Raw genomic sequence first — 14,331 nt, forward strand, 5'->3', positions numbered from 1 at the left:
TGATAGGTGAGGTTTCATGTACGTAATTAAAAATTCTAACCAAACGATCCCTTTAAGATAATCGATATAACATATTGTTTACTTCGTTGAGGATAAATTTAATTAGGAATCGATAAATTATATAACTCGTTTTTACTTAAAGGTCATATGAAACGATTCTTAACACTAGGATTTTACTTTTTAAACATAAAGACTGGTATGAAAGAATGTCAAATCACGTTTAGTAAAAAAATTTTGCCTTTGCTTAACTAAAAAAGTGTCCACTTGATAAATTTGTTACCCGCTTATCGTTCTTGATTTTGTGTTTTTATGACGTCACAAAGACCCACTGATGTAAATAACGCATTAGATCTAGTGTAATTTTACCGTATTTTATTGAGTTAATTTTAGTCATTTTTGTGGGTATAAATGTGATTATGTATTCAGATGAGCTATCTGATTCTAAAGTACAGTTTACTCTATTTGAACTAATCGTTAATTATAGACACAGCAACTGAAAACAAGAGCTTTTAATCGTAGGATGCATGATCCTGATGAATACCCCGTAGAAATCAAGATTTTTCTCCTCCAACTATGATTACTTATTTTAAATTAATACTTTAGAAACAATTTAAAATCTTCTTATTTCTGTTTGATACGTATATAATATATTTTTTTCCATTCCCAGTAAAATTGTATAATTAACAACAAAAACAGCGTAATTAATTAACATTGACCTGAAGCTCATTACAATAAAAAATTTAATGGGCATGCAAAATCTGTAAAGTTGTGTCATATATTGAGAGGGAAAAATATGTAGCTCAAGAGTACCCCCCCTTTTTCCCCAAATAAACACGGGGATATTGAAGTTCATGATAAACATGGATCAATGGAAAGTCGGCGTATTTGAATGCACGCTTTCTGCAATCTGAAACACGAGGACTAATGTAAAAACGATATAGAAATAGGGGTTTGTGACGACATCACCGTAATTTTGCTATCACAAGAAGCATGATTTTAAAAAATGGCTCAAAACTTACATGTACCTGCATTACGAGAATGTATATACATACACTGTAATGTTACGGAAATCATTTATATGCAGGTTTAGTTTCACTTTCACACACAGCGCGCTCAATCGAATTCAGCTTTATAAATGCGCGTGCTACCGATTACCTAGAAAGCATCATCTAATCATGGCTTAAAAATTTAATCAGAAAACATTAAATCATCAGTATTCTTATGTAAGAAATTTATTCAATTGTAAATTATCTGATAGCAGCTATATTCACTTACTCGAGTACAGACCCCCTCTCTTTGCAGTATCATCTCTCTCTGTCGATTGAAGTCTCGAAGGACGACAATAAATTACACAGATAAAACATACTAATATCTTGCAAATATGCAGTAGGATGTTAAAAGACAAATACTATCTTGTTTGAATATCATATATTTATGCAACGTTTTAGCCTAAATAATGATATTTCTTAAAATTTACGCTGCAAAAGACATGATCGGTTGTATAAATGTTAGAACTGAATGTACGACTGGGTCTTACTGACGTCATAAGCAAAGGGAGATAAGCCGCGCTAGTTGAAGTTCATTTTTGCAGTCGAGTACTTTTGATCGACTCTGCTGCCGCTAACGTGCATAATAAATTCAAAATATAATTTCAGGCTTATTAAAGTAGCTCAGATGACCTCATTTCCGTATACAACCCAGTAGCTCTGGACATTGTTTCATATGACCTTTAATTTAATCTGTTTTAACACACTATACTCATACAATTGGTTAGGCCCTATATAAAAAGTATGAATTCGATTTTCACAAATTACACTCTGTTGAATACGGAAGTGCATTTAGGACACCTTTTAAAAATATTTTCAATTCGAAATAACGAACTTTTTAATTTATTAAAATGAATTTTCTAAATTCGATATGTCCAGTTTTAATTTGCCGTTTTTTTAAACCGAATTAATTTCTTTTAAATGAATTATAATTTGTGATAAAGAATTAAATTCTTTGAAACAAATTCAACAATTTATTACATCGAATTAATAAATAATTTTGATAAGTCTTAAATTAACGCAATACGGAAGCCCATTTAAGGCCTTTCAAAATAAATTTAAGTTTACTTAAATTTTTTTTATTGTAATCAATAAGTGTCCTTCTTGAATGTTGAAGTGTGAAATATTGTATAGTGGTGTATTATAATTGTCATTTTGTTTCATGTCTTATAAGAGGCAGAGATTGACCAATCAAAATCTAACAATTAAAATTCCGGCCTCGCGGTGCGTCACTCTGCCTCTTCTCCCAACTACAGCCTTGGAGGACGGACGTTTTTTTTCAAGTTTGTTATCTATTTTATGAAGTATTTGGTGAGCAAAATTATTTTATCATGTGTCAATTGCCAAAACTTCGGTTGTCATTCTTGGTCATTCAATTGTGCGTCGTTTTCACGAATTTTTGAAACATGTTGATGACATTAGATATTCTGCACATCTAGGTCTGGAAAAACACATTCCGTTTTGTACAGGGGCGTGGGTGGAAGAAAGGTTCGCGATATAATATCTAAGGATATGGAGAGTAATTGCTTTAGGTCCCGAGGTAGTTTTTTTTAATGACTGGGGAGAACGACATCGTTCCTAGTACAGATTCATGAGTCTGAACTTTCCCTAGTGCGGTTAAGTCAGTGGTGTTTTTCAGACCCATTTTCATGATTTTTCTGTTAAGTCTAAGTTGTAATTACTGGAAATTTGGATTATTTCCCTTTACAAAATTGGTTTATTTCTCATCTTTATGTTTTGTGTCTGCTAAAATTATATGCCATTGTTAATAATACTTTTGAGAATTTAAAACAAATTCTTAAACGTCATAAATGTGCCAACACACGACAAACTGTTTTACAGACTTTTTATTCATTGAAGGAGGATAAGCATTCTCTCACCAGAGGGCGCGCTACGCAAGCTTCACTTACAAGTGAACCTTGCATAGCGCGCCCTCTGGTGAGAGAATGGGAGGATAAGGTGTTCTAGTACGGAAGCCCATTTAGAACCTATCAAAAATATTTTTGAATTCGATTTAACGAATTGTGCACAAAAAACGCAGACACTGGTGGAATATTTTGATGCTTTGAATTTTACCCTAATAAACAATTATGAAGAACATATCAAAAATTTGGAGAGGTATTATTTATTTTAAGAAAATAAATTGATTTTAAAGGCTGTAAAAATCTCTAAATTTACACATATTTTTCTCAAGAGTTATTTCCCCTTTCGGAAATCTTTTGCTAAAATCAAAGAAAATGAAAGTGAAAGTAGAGAGCAGAACATGAATTTGAGGAGTAGATTCTGTTTGTTTTGGATATTTTTAGTTCTTTATTAACACAGCTTTTGTAGTATTTTATATCACCCATAGTTAAATGTTTCTCTAGACCTTACTGTGTCTGTATGCGTATAATGGTGTTAAGCATGAAAATGAATTGCACCTATTCCTACCTATATGACACGTACTGCATCATTGCAAAAAAGTGTTCAAAAACAAAGTACATAAGTTACATGGACTTCAGAGCTTCAAGTTGAGTGGGATAATAAGGTTGTGATGTAGAAAGATACATGGCAGTAAGAAAATCACTAGGCAAGTACCAGTGAAAATTTTTACCTTTTTCTCCATATTTACTCAAACTAACACATGTTTTGTAATAAGTTAATTAATAACAGCGTATGACTATTTAAAGTAAAGAAAGATTAAAGTATCCGAAACATAATAATTACATGAATCAAATTATATCAATAATTTAATGTCTATAAGTACTCGTATAGTCATCTGTTGATGAAAATTATGTTAACCTAAAGCATACCTGTAGTGTATATGACAAAAGCTAATTTGATTTTAGGCATATCAGCTTTCTAAGTGTGTGCTTTAAAAGGGGGTGATAACAAGTTATTGCCATGCAAGATATTTCATCCATTTATTCTTTCTTTTTTTTTTTTTGGATTCTACACGATGACCTCAGTAGACAGTATACATATTTAAAATCACATTGTTAAACTGAACATTTGACGATATTGCAAGTTTTTAAAAATTTATTATGTTTTTGTTTTGGTTTGCTTTTTGAAAGGGGGGATGCCAGGCCACGGTGCCCTTTCATTTAGGAACTTATTGCAAAAAATTGTAAGAACTTTGAAATGTATCTCTTATCAGATTATTTAATGCAGCAAAGAGAACATTAATTATACATATTATATGTATTAAGATTTTTTTTTTCATTATAACTAAACACTCAGTTAAATTTAAGTCAAATTACAATTTGTATACTTTACTGAAACAATATTAACGAATACAATAAGGTGGGGAAATATATGGCAATTTCCAGTGGAGAAGAGTCCCTTTACATGCATCCAGATGTTGAGTATAGTATGTATAATGCCCATTGTTGAAATCTTGATTCATAGATTTATGTGCCCAAATTTTAGCAGAGAAATTTTTATTTTTATGTCATATTTTATGAGAATATTTCATTATTTCATTTATAACAGACTTTATGTTCTGGAAAATATTTTAAAGAAGCTTTCCAAATAGTTTTAGGTAAAAATGAACCTGAAAAGAAAATATTTAAAAAAAATATTTATGCTAATTGATCAAGACCTTTTTTAAAATTACATTTTGTTGGGGGGGGGGGTCACACTTTAGTTTCTCTGTCAAACATCGATGTACATGTGGACTAAAGGTAAAATTACACTCTGAGTCAAAATGAGGTTGTCTGTTTATTGAATTTCAAAAGCTTTCAGGAAGTTCACTCCCAGTATTTCCCATACGGACAGTTTTTTTTGGACGTAATAAGAATGGTGGTGGTCTGTAGACTGCTTTCCACCAAATAGCACCTCCTCTAACACAATCTTGGTTTTGCTTCTGAATGAGAAAGAACCAAATCTTTAAATTATATATTGAATTGTGATTGTCAATTTTAATGTGTATGATGATTGACAATTTGTCACAATTATAAGACCGCGGGACATTAACTGGCAAAATTGGACATATGCAGCTTACGTCATTTCCATCTGTTACAGTCAAAACATTCAATTGACACGGACGTCCGAGAAAACATTGGATTGAAATTCTAGTTTGAAATTCATTTTCAATCCACCTCAGCTACGCTAGAACGCACGGTGTTACTGATTGACCCAGAAGACAAATAATTTGAAATATATATAAATCAGAATTTTCTATCCCATGTTTTTAAAGAAATTAATATAAAGGGACAAATATTTGATTTCTGTTTGGTATGTGTACATGTATGTGGGTGGGGGGGGGGGCGGGGGTGGAGGGGGGCTGAATGATCTTGGAAATGAATAAGAAAGTTTTCTTTTAGTTTGGACAACCCCTCCCTGTTTTTCTTTGTCAAACATTTTTCAGAGAAGAAAAAACTAAAAAATAAAAGCCCATGTCATCCTAGAAATTAATATATTCTTCAAGTGAAGGCATGATCTGACTCGACAATTTTTGACAGCCCCCCCCCCTTTTAGAATCAAATGGCCGTCCCCTGAAAAAATAATCTCTTTTTTCTATGACTTTGACGTGTCCTTAAAACTATAGGCTAAAAAACTCATAAAAATATGAATTTCAAACAACATGTATTTGGAAATTGAATTTATTTGTCTTTTGGATCATACATTCACACTTAAGGTTTGAAAGCAGCTCAGATGGATTGAAATTGAATTTCAATTTTCTTTTTTTTCAGTGAAGGAAAATAAATAATGTCTTTTGTCATCCTACAAATAATAAATATATTCTTTTATGTGATGCATAACCATAAATAATCCGATTCGACAAAATTTGCCCCCCCCCTTCTAGAATCAAATGGCCGTCCCCTAAAAGAATAAAGCTACTATATATAATTTTTGTGTGTCCTCAAAATATTGGATAGAAAATTGTTATACATTAATTTCAAACTATACGTATTTGGGAACTGAAATTATTTGTCGTTTCGATCATACATTATAACTTTGCGAAAAATAGCTCAGGTGGATTGAAAACGAATTTCGAATTGCAATTTCAATCCAATGTTTTCGCAGACGTCCGTGTCAAACTGTACCCGCCCATTTCATTGTATATCATCAAGTGTTTGACTGCGACAGATGTAAATGACGTAAGCTGCATATTTCCAATTTTGCCAGTTAATGTTCCGCGGTCTTATCTTCAACAGTTTCTTTGTACTTGAGATAAAATGTAAAAGGATGGAAGGAAGAAAGAAAAATGAGGCACATGACAAATAATATATATACCTCCTTGAATAGGATGTCCAATCCAATTAGGTGATTTGACTTTAGATAATAAAATACTGTTTAAATTAAATAATATATTCCCCTAGCATATTGTTTGTGGCAAAATTTTAGGTACATACTATATTCTTTCAGGGGGAAGGCATAATATGGGGGGTGTGGGTGTCAAAATTCATATTTTCAACAAGTTTTTTTTAGATACATGTGACATGGTTTTACACCATGCATATGCTACTGCAACAAAACGGAAGGGTTTTTTTTATCAGTAGGCCTTCAACCAACCATTTAATAAATAATTCCCAACTAAATGAACAGCAAAAGATTATTTAAAAAAAAGGTGGAGTCAGGGGGGACCACTTATGTGCTTGTCCTACTAGAAGTTCATGTTTAAACATGTACTAGTATATGTGTTTCAATAATAAAAGCATGTTGCTTCAATAAGCAGTGAAAAGATTGGTCATGATTATATATAGTAATTATTGCTTGTTTCCATGGAAACTGCACAGTGCCAAAAAAATTAATAAATAAATAAAACTATGCTGCAGTAATTCAGAAATTTGATTAGTTTAAGTATTCATCTGTATAATTATGTCCGAGTAAATATATGAATAAGAAGTACAATCAAACACTGAGGCTATAGGTTTTGTATATTGATACATCAATAATTACAGGGATCATTCCTGAACTATTTGGTTGCCACAGCAACTGGTTTTTTTTAATTATGAATTTCTTTTTTTCACGTAAGTGAAATGACAAGGTTAATGTGATTTATTTTATTGAAGAAGAAATATAATCATGCAATAAGACTATAAATTTTGAATATTGAAAATATCAATAATTATACTAGGGATTTTCCTGAACTATTGGCTGTCATAGCAACCTTTTTTTTAAATTATGAATTTCCATTTTAATGAAAATGATATACAAATTTAATTAATGCGATTTATTTATTGAAAAAGAAAAATAATCATACATGAAGCTATAATTATAATATTTGTTGTATACTTGTGATAGCAAACGTTATAAGGAAGTGTTCCAGAACTATTTAGCTACCATAGCAACATGATTTTTAGACTTATGAATTTGTATTTTTTTTAATGTTAGTGAAATAACAATTATAATAAGTGTGATCTATTTTATTGAAGAGCTTTAATCATGCACTGAGGTAATAGTTTTTGCATACTGATAACGTCAATAATTATGATGATTGCTCCTGAACTATTTGGTTGCCATAGCAACTCAATATTTTTCAAATTTATGAACTTATTTTTTTTTAAATAATGTAAGTAAATGACAAGGTTTATTAGTGTGATTTGTTTTTCTAATGTCTTTTTTAAAAGCTATAATGTATAAAAATGAGCCAAATGTTGAATCTACAAATTAATCCAAATTCTCCATAGCAACCATTTTCGTTTTCAATTTATTTTATTTTAAGAAATAATACCTCTCTAGAAATTTTATATTTTGTTAAGAATAGAATAAACTTGTCAATGATGGCAGTTGTTTGTTAGGGATTGCCCGCGTTTTCTTGCTACTATGTTTAGAAAGTGCCCCAAATTACCTTCTTTTTTTTCAAATTTGTTAAATTTCAAAAAATTGACACTTTTCACTGAAAGATGACTCTTTCATGACCTACTACTGAATCAAATAATTAGTTGTGGTAGAAACCCCAACAAATAATCCATCAGAGTAGGCAACAATTCATCTTGAAAAAATATGTAGAAAATAGAAATTAAAACGAAGTTGGTATAATTTCAGTAGGTCGCTCCAAACTTTTGAGCTTAAAATGGTGGTTTTGGTTGCCATGGCAATCGGGACTCAAATTTAATAATTGACCCCAATTATGCTCTATACATGGTGTTTTCTACATTACATGCAAAAAAATCAGCCAAATCTGTGATGTACCATTTCCAACTTTTTTCTAAATTCTTTGATTCTTACAGAGAATGACTCTTTAAAATGGGTAACTGGGCTATCAAAATACTTATTGCATTAATATAAAAATATTTTGAATTCGCTATAACGAATTGTCGAATTTGTTACAACGAATTTAATTTGATATGACTATTTCTTTCTTTATAACGAATTCAAAATTGACTATAACAAATTAAACATGTTTTATCGAATTCTAAATCTTGTTATAACGAAATAATTTCGTTCAAACGAATTTTTCAATTTGTTATAACGGAATCGATTTCGTTAAAAACAAATTCGAAAAATATATTTTACTATAGGCCCTGATTGTTGAATTTGATTAAACAAATTTAATTCATTATAACGAATTGTCGAATTTGTTATATCGAATTTAATTTGTTATAGCAAATTATAGAAATCGTTTAAATGAATTTAATCTGTCATATTAACAAAGTTTTGAATTCGTTAAAACTTATTCAACAAATCTGTTATAATGAATTTAATTCGTTACTACGAATTTCAATAAAAAAAATGTTATATTGAATTTAATTCGTTATTACAAATTCGACTATTTGTTATATCGAATTCAAAAATATTTTTAAAAGGTCCTGAATGGGCTTCCGTTACGGAAGCCCATTTAGGATCTATCAAAAAAATTTTTGAATTTGTTTAAACGAATTTTCTCTGTTATAACAATGTACTGAATTTGATAAGACGAATTTAAACTGAATTCAACAAATCAGTTATAACAGATTTAAGCAGGGATTCTTGTCTGGTTTCTGACTAGATGAAATATTCAAAGTATATATATGCTTATGTGTCATATATTTAGATGTAAGGGATTTTAAAAATCATATTTTTCTTCCATCAACATAGTTGTACAACTTTAAATAGAATGGTAAACTGAGTTTGAAATATAGCAGGGACTCTATTTTTTATCTGCGGAATGACAGCGTATGGAAATATCTTCTTTTCTGCTTCTAAAAATTCCTATAGAACAATGATTTAAGTTAAAATTTTTAAACAATCAAAGAGTTAAAAAAAATTTCAAATGAAAGTCAAATTAATAATAATGGACTAGCGTTTTAGAAAATATCAAATAAATATAGTTTTCCAAACAAACTACAATTTCATTAGCTTTAAAAAGCTTCTTATCTAAGTACAGATTTGAGCAAAAATCTGTAAAAGGTGTTTTTTCTTGCTTAGTAAACGGTAAAAACTTTTTGTTTTTGTATCAATTTGTATCTTTGTATGACTACTTTACCATATGTGAAAATAAGAAGAATTTAGATATACGAAGCATACAAAGATAACTAATATATCCTAAAAATTTAAGAAAAATAGAGAAAATTCGGATTAGACAATATCTATTTTAGTTGAATTATTCATGTCGATTTTGTAGTATCATCTGGAAGACTTTATATGGTAATATTTTTTGTGAAAAAAGAAAAATATTTAAACTTTTGAAATAGAAGTAGGCATTGCATGATTGGCAACACTAATTTCTTATTTTTATTGTGAAGATAAAAGATAATGACATTGGCCTGACATTGCTTCTAAAATAAAACGGTAAAATTTAAGTTAATTGATATCATCACTCAGTGATAATGTCTTCTTGAATCTGTGAAAATTTCATTAATTTTTTAAATACAAGAAATATGAGGAGAATCCCTCCTTAATTTGAATTGTTATAATGAATTCAATTCGTTTTAACAAAATTTCGTTTTCGACAACTCGCTACATATATCTAATTCAAAAATATTTTTGATTGTTCTTAAATAAGCTTTTAAAGATAGCAGGTTTCTTGAAAACAGATCAAACAATAATATATATATATATATATATATATATATATATATATATATATATATATATATATATATATATATATATATATATATATATATATATTCGTCACAAGGAATCCCACTTATAAGGAAGCCCATTATTTTTTTAATTCGATATAACGAACTTTTTATTACGAGTTTAATTTGTAATAACAATTTCTTTAAATTCGTTGTAACGAATTTAATCTGTTATAACAAATTTGTTGAATTCGTTATAACGAATTCTAAAACTTGTTATAACGAATTAAATTCGTTAAAACAATTTTTCATTTTTTTAAATAAGAATTCATATATATTTTTCTATAGGCCCCGATTGTTGGATTTGATTAAACAAATTTAATTCGTTATACAAATTCAAGAATTTGTTTAAATGACTTTATTTTGTTATAACAAATTTTAGATTTCGTTTAAACGAATACAAATCGTTATAGCAAATATATGAATTCGTTACAACGAATTCAATATTTTTTATTCGTTATATCGAATTAAAAAAAATATATTTTTGATAGTCCTATATGGGGTTCCGTATGAAAATATTTTTTTTTTAAATTCGATATAACGAATTGTCGAATTTACTAAAACAAATTAAATTTGTAATAACAACTTTTAAAAAAAAGTTCGTTATAAGAATTAAATCTGTTATAACAGATTTCTTGAAATTATTATAACGAATTCAAAATTTTTTTTTAACGAATTCATTTTTAACGGATTCTAAAATTTGTTGTATCGAAATAAATTCGTTATAACAATTTTTAGAAATTCGTTATAACGCATTTTAATTTGTTATAACAATCTTTGAATTCGTTATAATGAAATAAATTTGTTACATGTATAACAATTTTTGAATTCGTTATAACAAATTACATTTGTTATGACAAATTTTTTGAATTCGTTATAACGAACTTGAAATGAAATCGCTAGAATTCGTTTTAGCGAAATTATTCTGTTATAGCAAATCTTTGAATTCATTATAACGAATTTAAAAAATCTGTTTTAAAAAAATTTAATTCGTTATAATGAATTCAAAAAATTGCTATAACGAATTAAAGTCGCTCTAACAAATTCGACAATTCGTTATATCTAATTCAAATATCTTTTTTGATAGATCCTAAATGGGCTTCCGTAATTTTTGAATTTGTTAAAACGAATTTAACAAAATTAAATTCGTTATAACGAATTCAAAAAAATGTTATCACGAATTCAAACAAGAGGCCCATTGGCCACATCGCTCACTTGATCACATTGGCTAGGCAAAAGCACAAATCAGTTCAGTATTGAAAAGATTACCGGGGGGACTTGAATTTTAAACTACCTGTTGATGCTTCCATGTCAATATAACAACTGGCTTTGTTGTACTTGAGAAGATTTTTAAAAATTTTTCCCATATATTCCTTTAAAAAATTCGACCCCCCATTGTGGCTCCTCCCTATCCCAGGGGTCATCATTTGAACTTGAATCTACACTGCCTGAGGATGCTTCCATATCAATATGACTAAACATAGCTTTTCTGTTCTTGAGAAGACATATTTTTTCTATATGTTCTTATGTAAAACTTTCGATCCTGAGGATGCTTCCACATAAATTTGATCAATCAGGGCTTTGCTGTTCCTGAAAAGAAGATTTTTAAAATCTTTCCTACACATTTCTATGTAAAACTTTGATCCTCCATTGTGGCCCCACCCTACCCCCGGGGGTCATGATTTGAATAAATTTAAATCTACACTACCAGAGGATGCTCCCATATAAATATGAACAATCTGGGCTTTGCTGTTCCCGAGAAAAAGTTTTTTCCTATATATTTCTATGTACAACTTTGATAGTCCATTGCAGCCCCGCCCTACCATCGGGGGTCATGGTTTGAACAAACTTGAATCTACACTACCTGAGGATGCTTCCATATAAATATGACTCATCATGGCTTTGCTCTTCTTGAGAAAATTTTCAAAGATTTTTCCTACATATTTCTATTTAAGACTTTGATCCTCCATTGTGGCCCCGCCCTACCCCCAGGGGTCATGATTTGAATAAATTTAAATCTACACTACCTGTGGATGCTCCCATATAAATATGAACAATCTGGGCTTTGCTGTTCCCGAGAAAAAGTTTTTTCCTATATATTTCTATGTACAACTTTGATAGTCCATTGCAGCCCCGCCCTACCACCGGGGGTCATGGTTTGAACAAACTTGAATCTACACTACCTGAGGATGCTTCCATATAAATATGACTCATCATGGCTTTGCTCTTCTTGAGAAAATTTTTAAAGATTTTTCCTATATATTTCTATGTAAAACTTTGATCCTCCATTGTGGCCCCGCCCTACCCCCAGGGGTCATGATTTTAACAAATTTGAATCTACATTACCTGAAGATGCTTCCATATAAATATGACTCATCATGACTTTGCTGTTCTCGAGAAGATTTTAAAAGATTTTTCCTATATATTTCTATGTAAAACTTTGATCCTCCATTGTGGCCCCGCCCTTCCCCCGGGGGTCATGATTTGAACAAACTTGAATCTACATTACCTGAGGATGCTTCCACATGAGTTTCATCTTTCCTGGCCCTATGGTTCTTGAGAAGATTTTTAAATGATGCCATTATTTTTTCACTATTTTCTAATTATCTCCCCTTGAAAGAGGGCGTGGCCCTTCATTTGAACAAACTTGAATCCCCTTTACCCAAGGATACTTTGTGGCAAGTTTGGTTGAAATTGGCCCAGTGGTTCTTGAGAAGAAGTCGAAAATGTGAAAAGTTTACAGACGGACAGAAAGACGGACAGACGGACGCCGAACAAAATGTGATCAGAAAAGCTCACTTGAGCCTTCAGCTCAGGTGAGCTAAAAAAAAATTTATAACAAATTTAATTTGTTATAACAAATTCAAAAATATTTCTGATAGGTCCTATATGGGCTTCCGTTGTTATAACACGTTTATCGAGTGGGGTCTGTCAGCTTTTGAGTTGATAGAATTAATTTTAACAGATACCTACGGAAGCCCATTTTGAACCTTTTAAAATTATTTTTGAATTCGAATTGTTGAATTTGTTAAAACGAATTTAGTTCTTTGTAACATTTTTTTTTGTTGAAAAATTCGTTATAACGAATGAAATCTGTTATTACAGATTTCTTGAATTTGTCATAACGAAAAAATTGTTAAAACGAATTAAATTCGTTTAAACGGATTCTAAAATTTGCAATAACGAATTAATTCTTAAGAAAAACTTTTAATTCGTTATAACGAATTAAATTTGTTTAAAAAAAAATGATACATTTGTACAGAAGCCCATTTAGGACCAAAAAAAAAAAATTTTGGAATTCGATATAACGAATTGTAAAATTTGTTATTACGAATTTAATTCGTTATTACAATTTCTTTGAATTCGTTATAATGAATTAAATCTGTTATAACAAATTTTTGAATTCGTTATAACAAATTCAAAAATTTATTATAACGAATTAAATTTGTAATAACGAATTCTTTAACTTGTTATAACGAATATAATTCGTTTAAACAAATTCTAAAATTTGCTATATTGAATTAAATTTGTTTAAACGAATTCGACAAATCGTTATATCGAATTCATATATATTTTTCTATATGCCTCTGTTGTTGATTTTGATTAAAAGAATTTTATTCGTTACAACAAATGTTAGAATTTGTTTAAACGAATTTAATTCGTTATAGCAAATTTTTTTACAAATTTGTTATTACAGATTAAATTCGTTATAACGAATTCAAAGAAATTGTTATATCGAATTAAATTCGTTATAACAAATTCGACAATTCGTTATATCGAATTCAAAAATATTTTTGATAGGTCCTAAAGGGGCTTCTGTACCTTTGTTATAACGAATTCACAAATACCTCTCTATAGACCCAAATTGTCGAATTCGATTTGATGACTTTAATTCGTTATTACAAATTTTAGAATTTGTTTAAATGAACTTAATTCGTTATTACTACGGAAGCGATTTAAATCGTTGTAAAATATTTGAGAATTCGTTCAAACGAATTTAATTTGTTATAACAACTTTTAGAATTCGTTTAAACGAATTTAATTTGTTATAACAATTTTTAGAATTTGTTTAAATGAATTCAAATTGTTATAACCGATTTTTGAATTCGTTATAATGGATTCAACAAATTTGTTATAACAGATTAAATTCGTTATAACGAATTCAAATAAACTGTTATGACGAATTAAATCGGTTATAACAAATTCAACAATTAGTTAAATCGAATTAAAAAATATTTTTAATAGGTCCTAAATGGGCTTCCGTATATTACAGATGTTTGAATTCGTTATAA

Source organism: Saccostrea echinata, unplaced genomic scaffold (assembly GCF_033153115.1).
Source record: "Saccostrea echinata isolate AGI-Se365-2 ecotype Australia unplaced genomic scaffold, CSIRO_AGI_Sech_v1 ptg000054l, whole genome shotgun sequence".
NCBI lineage: Eukaryota > Metazoa > Mollusca > Bivalvia > Ostreida > Ostreidae > Saccostrea > Saccostrea echinata.